The following is a 16,034-nucleotide window of genomic DNA, read 5'->3' as shown; positions in this document are numbered from 1 at the left end:
TCTGAGCTATATTAGATGGGGAACATGGTCAAATGTATAGCACATCTAACACTGTAACGAATATCAGTGGTATACAAATCACCCAGCCGCCCCAAAAGTACTTCTTTGCTTTGCTGGAGGCAAACCTAGCCAACCTTTTGGACTCTGAACTATTTAGCAAGTCTTTAGCTCACCATGAAGTAGCTTTAAAATGTTAAGATTGGTAAATAGCGCTCAAATTTTCGAACTTTCTCGAACTGAAGACCACTAAATAGATTTTTTTCCTCTTTCATTGCATTTCCATAAGGGTTTGAAATATATTTTGCTTTGAAAGTTCGTAGTTCAAGAGGCAGTTGCCCTAGACGCACACTCTAGACTTCCGTAAATTTGAACTGAATTTACCAATTTTCAAATGTTTCAGTATCTTGATTCATGCGCCACCTATTTAATATGAGGGAAAGAACCCCAAATGTCATATAAAAGAAGATAAGCTTAAGTCTCGAACTGATAGCGTCGTTGTAGTTCTAGTAAACTCGAAATTGACGAGGCGAACTTTTGTTAGTTCCCTCCTCTAAGTAAATAAATATGAAGCATACTCTCTGTGCCCATGCCACCATGTCGTATACGTGACATATTTGCTTTTACTTGTTCACTATCTATGTCGAGTCAATCATACGTCCGGTAGGCTGTGTTTTTGGCATATTTATTTATTTAACAATAAATAATCGTATTTGCATACACATACAGTGGCGAACAGAAAAATATCCGCAGTTTTTTTTACAAATTTTGTGAACTAAATACTTGTTCTTTATTTTTGATTATTAACAAAAAATTCTGTACATTTCGTAGCTAAAGCTGTGCAAAACAATCTCGAAAACGTTTTCTACAAAGCTGCATACTCAAAAAAATTCAGAAAATTTGAACAAAAAGTACGAAATTTTTCCGAAATTTGGAAAACGTGTTTGAGTTTGGTTTAAATACTTTCTGTTACAAAATTAATGGAAGCTGTTTTTTTCAAATTTTCCAAAAAAAAACCAAAAACTAATTTACGAAATTTAATAAAAATTTGCCACTGCTATTTTCGTGAGCGCTGATGAACATATGTACATATGGGTGTGTATATATTTTACCACTAATTTATTGTTTGATAATTTTTCTTTGTAATTTTATTTAAGGTTTTAAATAATGCAATTTTATGAATTAAAAAATATTCGCTATGAGCAAATGAATAGGAATCAAAAATTGAAATTTAATTCGAAATCGTTTTTGTTTTTGAACAAAAAATTTATTGAAAACAATTATTTCGTATATTGCGTATATCAGTTTGCAGAATTAATTAAAATTATTTTATGAATAAAAATGATAGCAGACAAATAAGCTAATCAAGTTTTTAAAAATGTTATTGATGATAAAAAAAGTCTGTTTTTTTTTTAATTCAAGTAAAAAAACAACTTTTTTATAACTGATATTAAAGAAAAAGTACAAAATTTGCACATGGCGATGGTTACTTGGACATGTTTCTGAACTTCACTGCTTTATCAGCCACTTTTCGGAAGCTGAGTTTTCAACTCGAAGTCTTCAACATTCATACTTCATACTGGTGTTAAGGCAGATTCCCCTATCTACTCAGCCAATGCCTCTAAGTATTATATTTTTGTTGCTTTTCTTTTAATACACAATTAGGTATAATCCAAGATCTGGGGAATATTTTTAGGTTCGTTCGCCGGAACTTCATTAGGGATATTTGAATTTATAGCAGTGCATTATTAGCAATGCTTCCACTGTTCCACTGTGTATTTAATTAGCGAGATGGGCTCATATCCCTTTATAAAATTTTTTGTTATTGATATTAGAGAAAAATTACAAAATTTACACACGGCGGTGACTACTAGGACATGTTTATGAAATTCACTTCTCCATCAGCTAGCTTTGCAGGAGCTGAGTTTTGAGCACGAAATCTCCAACATTAATACTTCTTTACTAATAAAAATTTAACAGCAGAAGCACTGCTAGAAAAACCAATGCCACAAATCAAGTTCTGTCGAAAGAGCCGAAAAATATTCTCCACAATAATTGCATACATATAAAAAAAATAAAGTTTTGTTACTGCATGCAGCTTCGAGACTTAAAATTTCAGTATACTTTTGTCGAGGATGTTGACATAATCTATGGAAAATGCAACAGGTATAAAACAAATTCTAAAAATTAGCGCCAAGCTCTAGAAACACTGAACTTCTATAGCAAATGGCATACGTACTACACTAGGTTAAGGTAAATTGTGATAAAGGCAGTGGTGTAGAGATAGAGACTGAGTCAGAAGAATACGCACACCCTTAAGTTTATTTCTGGAAAAACTCTGAGAAGTTATTGCCACGCATGTAAATTTTCGGTCAGATTAGGATCTATTTATTGGCTATATGGTGTGGTGACCGCCGTGGTTTGGTTGTAGCGTACTCCCCCTACCACTCTGAGTGTCCTGGGTTTAACTTCCGGGCAAACTAACATACAAAATTTAGAAAACAATTTTTCAATCAGAAATGCAATATCAAATTTTTTTATGTATTTTATAAGGTGAAATTGTCAGCCTTACGGCTCAGATTTTACCTCCATTTTTGTTGACTGGCGCGAGATTAACTACAGCCTGGCCAATTTAGACAAAATTTTGCATGCATTTTATCTTTCTTCTTGTGATATTAGTGCAACCCAAAGCAGCAAAAAAACACTCTTAATGTCTTCTTAAACTAACGTAACTATATTATTTTTTGTCGTTTTCAGCACTTAAGATCACATATATTTTTAGCAAACTTTGTTGATTGCTAACGTGATCCTCACACAAAAAAGTATCTAAACTCATCAAAGCTCACTTAAGCTATGATAATTTCAAACTTATTTTGCAATTTCGCAAAATCCCTCATATACAAAATTATGCTTTCAAATTTGTTTTGGTAATCTAAAATATGAAGCTTTTTCAAAACTGATACAACTTCCTACCATAAAATATTTCCAAAAAATTAGGTATTAAAGTGTCCCTACCAAAACTATTTTCACCACTTTATACTTTAATAAAAACATATTTCATTTACCGCTTAAGTATTTTCAAAATTAAACCCAAAGCTGTGTTAAAGAATTCCAGTGAAAGCTCAACATGAGTTAAGTTAAGGCGATTATGTGACAAGTGAAAAATATAGGAAAAGGTTACTCAAACGCAGTGTATCATCATTGAGTATGGTGAAGGGTTGTAGAAAACTTTGTTTGTAATGTTCTCAAATCTTTATCATTTAAACAAAGTAGCAGCTGCATACTAGCTGCATGTTGTCTAGTATATTGGTAGCAAAGCTGCAGTTAACCATGACCGTTGCGAGGAACTAAACAATTTGATATTTAAAGTTTATGTAGCTTAACTTGCTTAGTCAAATACTACAAGGACGCTATATGGATTAGATAGAAAAGGGCGACCCGTAACCTATGTTCGGCGAGTGCTTAGATTATGGAGGGAACTCTTCCTGTGCTCTTAAAAGGAGAGATCGATGAAACACCCGGAGAAAATGATGAATTGGGAAGGACTCGATAAGCTCTATGCGATTTCTTCAATTTTATGATGGATACAAATTTTATAGTTTAAATTTAATCGATCTGGAGCAATATTCTATAAAAATATGCAATTACTGTCATACACTTACGACATCGACATCATCATGAAAGAAGCGGCCAAGACGTTGAACGGGGACAAGACGAAGTACCTGCAGTCATCAAGCAAAGAGTCGGCACATTTGCGTCTTTGCAAACAGGTCACTGTAGACAGCAATAATTTTGAAATTGTAAAAGACTTCGTTTATTTGGGAGTCAGCATTAGCACAAACAACAACGTTTGCCTTGAAATCCGGGGAAGAATCACTCTTGCCAACAAGGGCTAACTTGAACTAAGTAGACAATTGAAAATTAAAGTCCTCTCTTGGCAAAAAAATATGCTCTTCACGTTATATCAATTTGGATTTTACCCGTCCTAATATGTGGCGCAGAAGCTAGGACTCTAACAACATCTGATGAGGTGGCTATGAGAGCGTCAAAGAGAAAAGTTCTTCGAAAGATTTATAGACGTTCTTAGGTGTTACCAATAAGCGCAAGTAAGCCTAAGTAAAAACCGGGCAAGTGCTACTCGTTAGCCGGCCAAAATCGCCTAAACGGTCAAACGCCAATTGAGTAAGTCATGAAAATTTAAATTGCCAAACAACAATAAATTTTAGTAAAATAAAATAAAATGAAATAAAATAAAATGATATAAAATTAAATAAAAAAATAAAAAAGGAAGAAAAAATTAAAATAAAATAAAATAAATAAAATGTATCTTAAAAATATAATAAAATTAAATTAAGTAAAATAAAATAAGCAGAAATAAAATAAATAAAATAAAATAAAATGAACAAAAATAAAATAAAGTAAAATAAACAAAAGTAAAAAAAAAAATAAAAAAAAATAAAATAAACAAAATAAAATAAACTAAAATAAAATAAAATAAAACAAAATAAAATAAACGAAAGTAAAATAAAATGGAATAAAACGAAATGAAATTATATCAAATAAAATTAATTGAAAAACAAACGCAAAATAAAATAAAATTCAAATAAAATGAAAAAAAAAAAATTAAATAAAAATAAAATAAAATAAAATCAAAGATAAAATAAAATAAAATTAAAATACAATAAAATAAAAACCAAAAAAAATAAATTTAATAAACAACTACAAAACAAAATATAACCAAACTAAAAAAATAAATAAAAATTTTATATAAAATACAATTAAATAGAAAGGATAAATTAAATGTATATAAAAACAATTTTAAAAAATTTCTTTTTAAATAAAAAGAAACGAGTCTAATGATAAATCTGTAAATAAATAAATAAGAAAAAATATAATAATAATAAATAAACCAAAATAAACTAAATAAAAAAAAAATGTATAAAAAAATAAAAATATTATGAAAATGAAGACAAATGTAACATATTCGTGAACGTACTTACTTTAGTGGCAAAATTTCAAATAAAAAACTCATCGGCTTATGAATTTCAGATACGGCGTGCAATATAAAATGAAACTGTCAATCCCGTTTAGTATAACAGCGCTACCGTTTAGAATAATCGTTGCTTCCCTTAAACTTAGCTTAAAATTTCTGTATTAATGGCACTCCAAACTGTCCCACCTCCAACGAAGTGGTGAAAAAACCGAAGCTTAAACTCCAACAACTAAACGGTTTTCTCAACACCACTTTTCCATTTCCCCACTCATCCACTAGAACGCATACAAATAAGCATACTTCCTTCCTTAGAAAGTTATTTTCAATGTGAGTGGCAACAGTTGAAATTTGGCTGGATGCAATTTTTACTCGAGCTTCCGTTGATGATTGTTGTTGCCTAGTTTCTCGCTCATACCTTTACAACCTGCTGTTATCCATTTTACTGCCTTACAACCTTGAGTAGTTATTAAGCAACTGCTTGTTTGTCTGTCTGTCTACTTGCTATAAACGTTTCGGCATGCAAGTGCAACGCATGCAACCTTCGCCACCTAGGCAAGCTAGCAAGCAAATCAAAAACTTTCCTCAAACCAAAAGTAAGTACTGAAATAAATGCTGCCCATACTTTTTTGTTTGAATATCGTTGCAGCTATCTTATGCTGATGTAAGTGGTTATTGAAGCAAGTATGTGCCACTGCGGAGTTATTGTTTTTTAGTGATAAATAACTCAAGTTTTTTTCACTTAACTTCAGTTTATTCTTTGCCATATTTTTTATAGAATTTTTATGGATTATTTTTTCAATCAACTTAAGTGTCATTCTTTACGGTTTCTCATAGTTGTCAAGAGCTGCAAAGTTGAAGAGTGTTTGTTACAGTTTTTTTTTGCTCTGCCACATTTTTTTTTAAATTCCAAAAGATCGTTTATTTAGATATGAACTTGTTAATGTAGATGTACTTCTTTTTTTATATACTTGCCTATATAGACTTGAACTTACTCGTGTGTGTGTGCCACGACACCCCACGATATTTTCATAACAGCTATTGAAATATGAGAAAGTAAACGGGACTTAAGATTGGAAGAGATACTGAGTTCGAGCTCATGAAGACCATTAAACCATATCAAAGTTGAATATATTTACGTAATTTTGTTGACTGACGAAATCGGATTTTAGATGCAAAGTGAAAAACTGCTCTACTTGTATGTTGTGGTATGTTCGTGTCCGAGCTGTGGCTTTTATGATGTACTGAAAGGCTTTACGCCTACTATAGTCTAGGTCTAAGACTTAAAGTTGATCCTAATTCTCGGTTGATGAATGTTATCAAACATGTAAAACCGTCTCTACTGCATGCTGCAGTGACTTGGCGTCCGAGCTACGACTCATTTGATGTGATAAAAGGCTTTTTGTATATTATTGCGTATATTTATGTATACAGCGCTTCTCGAAACTAGTACTTGATCTCAGTTCTAATTTGGCCAATACTATCTATCTTCAAAAACGCCTATACCGGTATGCTGCGGTGACCTGGCAACCGAGCTGCCGCTCATATAATGTGCTAAAAGGTTGACGCGCTCCCAAAACTAATAGTTGATATCAGTTTTCAGTTTTTGGATTCTATCTACCTTGCAGTTTTCATTCAAGCAGGTTAAAATTTTCCAACATATTCCATTTGAAAAAACAGAGGTAGCATTTGAAATACGAAAAGATAGAACTAAAACTCCGTAGAACCAATAAATAAAGCAAGATTAGAATGTTTATAGAACCCTCCTTCGCCTCAATAGAATTTATATCGACATAGTTCATGATTTAACGAACTTACTGCAATTCCTCTTATTTGCAACGTCCTGCTAACGTTCGAATCACTAAATTGTTGTATAAATAACCCCACTATTCAATAATGCAAAATGGCCTTTATTAAAGTACTTCACAATAACACTTCTATTGCTCGCCAGATAGCGTCTTAAATCAAACTGATTGTCGTGCCTCTACTGTTGCTGTCTTTTATACTGTCTGGTTTACTCGTTGCATATTTCTAGGCTTTTCTATTCTAGAATTTACTAGTTAGTTATCAGCTATAAAATTACCAGCTATAACTACGTTTATAGCTTCTCATATGCGCGTGTATATGTGAGTGATACTTGCACAAATTATTGACTTCTTTTGTGAGCATCTCAGATAAGATATATGCATGTGTTTGTGCGTCTCTTCTTCGCTGCTCGTATGGACATATGGGTAGACATAATGATTGATTTGTTGATGTGCATACGAGTCACTGCTTAGTATCGGCTTAGAGATGATAGTACCCCTTAGTGTTGCTAGTATTCGTAACAATGCGTCAGTTTGATTAGTCTGTATAATGCCTAGCTGGCGCCCGGGCTGCTGCTCATAAGTATGACGTGCTCATAGGATCAACTGATGAATATTATAGCCCAGTGGCTGAATGCTATGCACCTTGCATTTTTTCCTAATTTCCACTCTAGCAGGCTTGAATTTTCTTTAACTCTTTAACATTATATCTTTATAAAATTTGATATTAAAAATGCTGTGAAATTTATTTAACGAAATACCCCGTTATTTGCAGGCATTAAAAAATTATTATTTGTTGAATAACAAAGGATTTGTAAAAAATAATATTAAATAATTTAAACACAAAAGCCGTTGAAGTCGAACCGCATATTTGTACTATGCAAATTATGGACATGTAATAGTAGTACAGGTGGCAAATTTACGTTGACTCCCACAGCGGTAACAACAACAATCTACTGTGGATATTTTCGTGTTAAAAAGTACACACTCAGAGGCTGAGTATACGCATGGCTGGTTCTCCTTATACGGCGCATATATTCCTATATATGTATACACATATGTATCATGTAGGGAAGTCAATAAGTAGTGACATAAGTTTCTGGCCCAGAAAGAGGCCGCGTTATAAAAATTACTTATTTTGTAATTGTATCTTCAACAGTTAAAAAATCCATTATTCAGTTACAACCACAAACTCTTTATTTAAGTTTTCCAAGAAAACTTCGTATTAACCCTTTCTTAAATATATTAAGCTATATTAAATATGCAAATGTTTGCTTTCAAAGAGGTTTATGGTGACTGAGCAGGAACATTAAATGCCCAAATCAGCACCAGGTTGAAACCGTTACTTAGGCCTACAAACATATGTACATACAAATAAATGAACTAGAACTGAACTGTTTAAATTCAGACTTTAGAAATTGCAATGTAGAATGGGAAGATTTTGCTTCTGCAAATTTATCAGTTTCTGGCTTGCAAAGGAGAAATCTCTGGTAACCGAGCAGGAACGCAAAATATACAAAAAGAGCACCAAATCGTAATTGTTTTCCATACTCAGAAACATTCATGCTAACAAATGAAGTGGAACTGAACTGTGGAGATTGAAACTAGTTTGAACTTTAAAAATGCAATGCAGACTAGGATAATTTTGTGTACTGAAAATTAAACTTTTTTTATATGCAAAATAAGATTTAATGTGACCGAGTAAGGACCCCAAATGCACAAAAAGAGCATGATTGCGCTTCCCAAGGCAGCCGGTTCTATGTACCGGAGCGACTCGAAATTTTTTTTCCCGACAAAGAGCTGTATTTTCAGTGTAACCCATTTTTAATTTGAGCATGGGTACACATACATTCTCTAATAAATTAAATAGAACTGTACTGTGGAGGCTCAAACTAGATTGAACATATAGATAGATAAATGCAATGTAGAAAAGGAAAATTGTAACTTCTGCCAAATTTACCGATTCCTTGCTTGCTAAAGAGATTTGTGGAGACCGAGCAGGGACTAGAGCTATTCCCTATGCTTAAACATACATACTGACAGTTGAACTACACCTAATCTTCGTAATTTCAAACGCAATTTGTAAAATTTAAGTATCTTGGGAAAATTTCCTCTCAACAAAACAAAGCTGTACTAAGCGCGCCAGCTGCTTACAACAAAGATTAATGGCGATCGAGCCGGCGCACTGAATACACAAAGCAGCCATCACTTTAAAAACAAAGATTTTTCCTACAGGGCATACCTACACTTGCATACCCACATTCAGTAGAGAACAGAAAAATAGTAGTGGCAAACTTTTTTCAAGTTTTGCCGACTTATTTTCGATCATATAAGAATAACGTCTATAAATTTTGTTGTAACTGTAACTATCCAAAGAAATCTGGAAAATATGTTCGAAAAAATTAAAAATTTCGAACTTTTTATTTGGAGTTTTCTGTTTTTTCTTTGCGTACGCAGTTTTTTAGACAATTAATTTTAGTCTAACAAAGTACAAGTTATAAGTCTTTTAAAATTTTTTTACAAATTTTTCTTCCAAAGAGTGTTTCAGATTTTTTTGTATGTACGAAAATCTAAAGTACTCTTGTAAAAAAAATAAATGGCCAAAAATTTACGCAAATTTTGAGAGACCAACAACTTATACTTTGTGAGACGAAAATGCATTGCGCTACAAACTGCATACTGAAACAAATTCAGAGAACTCTAAGAAAAGCTCGAAGTTTTTATACACTTTTTTTACAAAAACGTATCTGAGATTGGTTTGCATAGTTTCAGTTGGAAAATTAATAGCAGGTTTTCTTCAAATATCGAAAATTAATAAATTAAATTGACGATATTTAATAAAAATTGCAACTGCTATTTTTTCTGTTCGCTGCTGTACATATTTGCTTCTTTCCTATCATAATCATAAATATTACTCATACGCCATGTATTGCTATGCTCGTGTAATTAATATGAATATGAAATAATACATATACATTAGGGTGGGTCAAATTTGTTGTTGAAAACGCACATCCAGTTTCGCTATAGGGCGCTTTCTTTCTATTTTTCGCATTTTATCGCTTCTTTTTGGGAAAAATCGACGAATTTTTTACTTTTTCATATTGCAAATTCAATTTTTAAATAGCCCAAAATATTTTCTAACAAAAATAATAATAAAAATTTCTAAAAAAAAATATTTTCTAACAAAATTAGGGAGGCTCGAGATTCATTTCAGACCTATGGTCCCGTGGACAATATTACTCAGTATGATCCATAGATTCAGACACTGGATGTGCACCTGAAGTTTTTTCCCCATACAATTTGAAACGCCCTAATATACATAAATTTGTTTCAATAACAAAAGAAACTGGCCATTCATCGCTCATTTTCTTGCCAATGTTATTAAATCTGTAATATTTTGCAATAAATAGTAATAATCTCATAGTTGCTGCTCATCAGGCACGCATTTGCATTAACCAACCGCTATCGCATAAAAGCAAACGACCGCTAAAGCAAACAACATGCATACCAACACACACATACACACACAAACATGAAGTTGGCCAATGCTGCTGCTACCCTGCAAAAATCGTTGGATCATGTGCTCTACTGGAGTACTTACCCTTATACTCCACTGTAATGCAGCAATGGACCAACTCATGTTTCTACACGAACATATTGTAAGCCGATCATTGCTCGTTTTTAACGATTGTAATCACTACACGATGTTTATTGGACTGTGGGTACTCCATGGATTACTCTGATGTAATGCGGAGCTGGAGTATATGGTCCAGTCCTAGGACATCGCAATGTTAATTGGACCATATTTTTTGTATGAATTGTGGTTAATTTTGGAGCACTCGCTTGGTCCATAGCGAGTACTCCATACATGCATGCATGGAGTACTCGCGATTTTTGCAGGGTATAGTCATATTTTTTTATAGTAATTTAAGACGCTTTGTCTTTATAATAGTAAGTATTTTTAATACAGTAATTTGTAGGCGAAATTTCATCTTTTCATACGCACGAGTTTTTAAACAAGAAATATACAAAACCGAAATTAAAATTAACAACATTCAATGGAATTTAAATGCATATTTTACGGCGAGCTCGATAGTGGAATAAAAAAAAAATTATCTTTATGCCATCACGCCACGCCAGCCACATTATTAATGTTAATGCCACACGAATAAATATGAAAGAAAAAATTAAATAAAATATTGTGCAGGTTTTTAACATTCGTAAAGTAAATACGAAACAAATTCATTGTATGTTTGTAGTGCAGCCAGCACTTTGGTGTTTTACTTAGTGTCACACCAGCCTTTTGCAGGCAGTTGACAGCAGCGTTGTGACCTGTCAATTATGACCAATGTACAGCAATTATCGTATAATATAAAATAGTGATGGAATTGTGCTTTGAAGTCCAAAGCAGGTTGTTGAAGTATATTGCAAGTGGCATTTTTTGTTCTGTACAATATACTGATATAAATATAAAAGGAGCTCGAAGATAGTGAAGTTAATAAAGAGTGAAAAATCTCCGTCATCCCTTGGCAAATTTGGCTTGAATGCTGTTAAGCCGGTTTCAGCTTTGGGCCATCTCCAGTGTAATATTTTTGTCCCCTAACCAATTTTGATAAGGGATGACGACAAATCATTCGAGTATACAAAATTTGAGTTATTTTCGAGTGTTATTAATTCATACAAAGAAATTTGTTGCGTTGTTGACAGGCTTATATTACTTTGTAGTTTTGCGGATCTATCACTAGGTGGTCGCGCCTAATCTGCATTTGCATATATATATATATTGCCTTTCTAATTCCACAACTCAAATTGTATATTTCATACTTAAGTATTTCAGAACTAGATGGTAACACTAGTTGCTTTTTGACATTTTGGTATTATCATGTTGTCCGCTTTGTCATTCGCATTCTTACAGTCCACTATACCGCGCACATAGCAATACCTTTCTACCGCTTAAATTATTGTAAATAAAGTTAAGTGAAATAATATAAATATTGTTCGGTCTTTATTTAATTGATTGGAACAAGCGTATCATCAGTATACGCTGTACACGCAACCCGCATACATAATCCGCTACACCACTAGGCATGAGAGTTCTTATAACCTTTGTAGCATGGGCAACACTTCATATGCTCTTTTATGTTGGGAAATATCACACCCTTGCACTTACAGCAAGGCCGTCCTACAACACACTGCAGGATTTAAGGTACATCTTTTCTCTACATCGGTGGCCGCCGTTGTGTGATGGTAGCGTATTCCGCCTACCACACCGAAGATCCTAGGTTCACGCCACGGACAAAGCCACATGAAAATTTTACGAACAAGTTTTTGAATTAGAAAAAAGTTTGTCTAAGCGGAGTCGCCCTTCGGCAATGTTTGGTAAGCACTCCGAGTGTATTTCTGCAATGAAAAGCTGTCAGTTAAAACTCATCTGCTTTGCAGATCGGAATTTCTTATTAGATTATCGCGCTTTACATTTCGTTTTAAGTGCTTGTCGAAATGGGTACCTTGTCACTGATAGAACTACAGGGCAGTTGCACTTGTATGTATGTAACTGTCGTTTTTAAGTCGCAAGAAAAAATTATGAAGAGGGGAATATATTGAGACGGAAAGTTTTAAGTCTGTGACAAATTCCTGTAAGAACGAAAACGGCGACCATGTAACCGTTGTCCAGAGTGTATTTAGATTATGGAGGCTCCCTCCTTCTCTGGTTTCCTAAATGGAGAAAAAATAGACAGCGATGTACCACCCAGGGATGCTGAACCCAATCCCGTAATTGATGAAGATGGAATTAATGCCCCCATTTGATTGGGACGAAGTCAGAATAGCAATAGCCAGCATGAAAAACAACAAGGCGTCAGGCGCTGTGAAGCGAGTAACAAAGAAAAATGATGAGCTGAACGAACTTAACGCATACATCCGCATAGTCAAGCTAGGCCATGTTATGCGAATGAAATATGATGCTCCGGCCATGAAGATATTCTAGTGGAAACGCGGCAGCCGCCAGTTCGTGGAAAGGATCTGGTAGAAAATGATTAATATTCCCTTGGTCATAACGATTGGTGTCAGTTAGCCCAACGAAGAAACGATTCATTGGATGGCCTTACTTAGCATTAGGTCAGCGCAGGTTATGACTCTGATTACCCACCAGCTATTATTTCATTTTAAGACCAACAGTTCAGCAAACATTAGGCGCTTGGGCCTGGGTTTTGTTGGCCAAAAAAATGTATTTTGTTGACTTAGTACATCTCTATTTAGGAGTATTTATCTTTGGTACGCCATATTTATTCATAAGCGGGTTATGAGTGAAAGATCGCACTATCTCAAATGCGGACTCGAAAATGCACGATCTCATTAGGCCAAAGGCTTTACCACCTACAAATACACATACGTATCAGTCATGTTTAGTATTTATTTATGATTAACTTAAGTACCAAAAGCCACATACTCGAGTGAACCCCATTTGCGTGGTTAAGTAACTGCATAATGAGTTTATTGCAAATTCTTGTGAATAAGTTCCTGAGCTAAAAAATATAAAAAAAAAAGATATTTTCTGTTTGTATTTCACTACAGCTTTATTTTTTATTCGCGTAAAGCATATGAGATATATATATTTTTTTTTTTTTTTGTTTTGTTACGTGGAAGGAGGAAATGCTTTATGCACTAACCGGGTTGTTAAGCCTCGGTGCTACTCTCTGTAGCAGCGAGCCTCTCCGAGTGTAGGACTCCCTTTCTTTTTTTTTTTCAAGGGCTACTCACTAAAACCTAACCTCCCACGGCCCGCGCATTTTCCGCACCTGGGACCGCGTTTAGGATAACTTCGGGTACGGAAGCGCGCTACGTGAGCTCTTTGGCTACTCTCACGTTATTGGGCTAAGCAACCATCTTACCGTTTAGCGAGGAGAATATTCCTTGCATATCTGCTGACCATGTCCCATATGTCATTTCCGCAGGTCATTTTATGGATGACACTGCCCGGGGATAGGTCGCCTAGTGTTACTTCCACTCTTATTCGTTGCTGTGCGAAGTGATCACATTCGAAAAAGGTGTGGCGTACGTCGTCTATGAGCCCACAGTATAAGCAATTCGGATTTTCAACCTTGCCCATCCTGTGGAGGTATTCCCGGAAGTAGCCATGGCCACTTAAAAACTGTGTCAGGTAGAAGTCGACCTCTCCATGTGGCCGTTCTAACCATGGCTACAGCTCGGGAATCAGTTCCCTGGTCCACTTGCCTGCAGTGCTGCAGCTCCATTGCTGTTGCCAGCGTCGGATAGAATCTTTTCACGCCTGCGCGGCAACAACATCTCTACTTACTTCTCCTCGGAGGTGGTAAATTGATTTCCTCTCCTCAGCGAGAAGATGTATCGGTATGGTTCCCGCAATAACAAGAACTACGTCTGCGGATACCGTGCGGTAAGCTGAGGCAATTCGTACCGCCCCTCTGCGTTAGACAGAAGTAATAGCTGCTCGATACTTTCGGAATTTCATTGCATCCGCCCAAATTTCTGTACCGTACAAGAGTATAGAATCCGAAGAGGAAGCAAGCAGCTTTCTTATACATGGCCTTGGCCCGCCTGTGTTTGCCATTAATCGGTTTAAGTATCCTATGGTCCGTGCAGTTTTCTCACAGGCTCCTTGAAAGTGTTCCGAGAAGGTTAGTTTGCTATCTAGCCTCACCCCAAGGTATTTCGTGGAGCTGCGTGTTTGTACTTGTTGTTCTCCAACCATCATATTCGTAATGGTGGGAATTCGTCTCTTCGTGAGGATTACGAGCTCAGTTTTCACTGTCGCGAGCTGAAGTCCATGGTCACTCATCCATCTATTTACACTGCGCATTACTTGGTTTAATTTAAGCTGCGCCAGCTCGCAGTTCCGTGCTGTAATTACGGCAGCCACGTCGTCTGCGAAAGCGACAAGAAAAGCACTCTCTGGCATGTGCAAACGAAGGAGGCTCTCATACGAAGCATTCCAGAGGTCGGGACCCAACACCGATCCCTGGGCTGCTCCGCCTGTTATCCTCACCTTTCTCTGACCTTGGTTTGTTTCGTACGTGAGCCAGCGATCTTTTAGGTAGTCCCCTAATATGGCTAGTAGATAAGGAGGTACCTTGAAAGAGTGTTTCAGCGCATCGGGCATATCGTCCCACCTGACGGAATTGAAGGCATTTTTCACGTCCAGCGTGACCAGTAAGACAACCGGCCTAGCTTGGTGGCACGCGGTTTCGGCTTTCCTTACCGCATTTATAACCTCGGCTATGGCATCTATTGTGGAGTGACCTTTCCGGAACCCATGCTGCCGATGGGACAGACCACCTCCATCGTCAATGGCTGCTATCAGCCGTTGTTTAAGGAGGCTTTCCATCATTTTCCCGGCCGTGTCGAGCATGCATAATGGTCGAAAAGACGACGGGGAGTTCGGGTCTCCCTTGCCTTTCGGGATTAGCACGAGGTGCGCTGTCTTCCACCTTATAGGAAAGATCCTGGCTTCCAGGCATTTGTTATACATGTGCAACAGCAACTCAGGACTGCTCTTAGCAGCCAGTCTTATTGCTTCAGCTGGTATCCCATCCGGTACTGGCGCTTTACCGGGCTTCATTCTGTGTAGGGCCGCTTTTGGCTCACCTTCACTGAACGGCTGCACGTCGTGGCCTTCGTGGGTGACGTGGTCACCCTCTATGCTTGTGCGAGTGAGGAACAGAGCATCTACTATACTTCGCATCTTTCTCCCATCCATCGTTTGGTTCGGTGGGCGGACTTTCCCCATTACAATTTTATACCCTTGTCCCCAAGGATCACGATCAACTTCTTTGCAAAGCTTTTTCCAGCTATCAAGTTTGCTTTGCTTTATGGCGGCACAGAGAACCTTTTTTGCTATTTTGTATGCCTTCGCATGCTCTAGCGCGTCAGGCCTGCTGCGTGCGCGGGTTGCCAGCCTTCGCTTTCTGTGGCATACCCTGCGTAGTTCGGCGATTTCGCTACTCCACCAGTGCACTTGTTTTTTACCTCTCCTAGGCCCTTTTCGTGGCATTGAGGTCTTGCATGCGTTGTTCAGGCAACGCATGGTGGCTTCTACCGTAGCGTTCGCCGCTTCGCCACTGTAGACTATCTGTCGTGCGCTCGCTTGTACAACAGCGGAGAACTTTGCAGCGTCAACCTTAGAGGCGTCCCATTTTGTTTTCATACGGTGCGGTCTCTCTGTCCGACTTTGCCCTGAGTCATTAAGATGGAAGGTGATGTAGTTA

General features: G+C 36.3%; 1 protein-coding gene across 6 annotated transcripts in view; it reads right to left on the bottom strand.

Moving 5' to 3' along the window:
* LOC137248986 (serine-rich adhesin for platelets) overlaps positions 1-16,034 on the bottom strand; it is a 594,115-nt gene that overhangs the window by 102,083 nt on the left and 475,998 nt on the right. The window lies entirely within an intron of this gene.

Source organism: Eurosta solidaginis, chromosome 4 (assembly GCF_040869045.1).
Source record: "Eurosta solidaginis isolate ZX-2024a chromosome 4, ASM4086904v1, whole genome shotgun sequence".
NCBI lineage: Eukaryota > Metazoa > Arthropoda > Insecta > Diptera > Tephritidae > Eurosta > Eurosta solidaginis.
The sequence above is the reverse complement of the archived record's forward strand: the minus strand, read 5'-3'. Positions and strand labels throughout refer to the sequence as shown.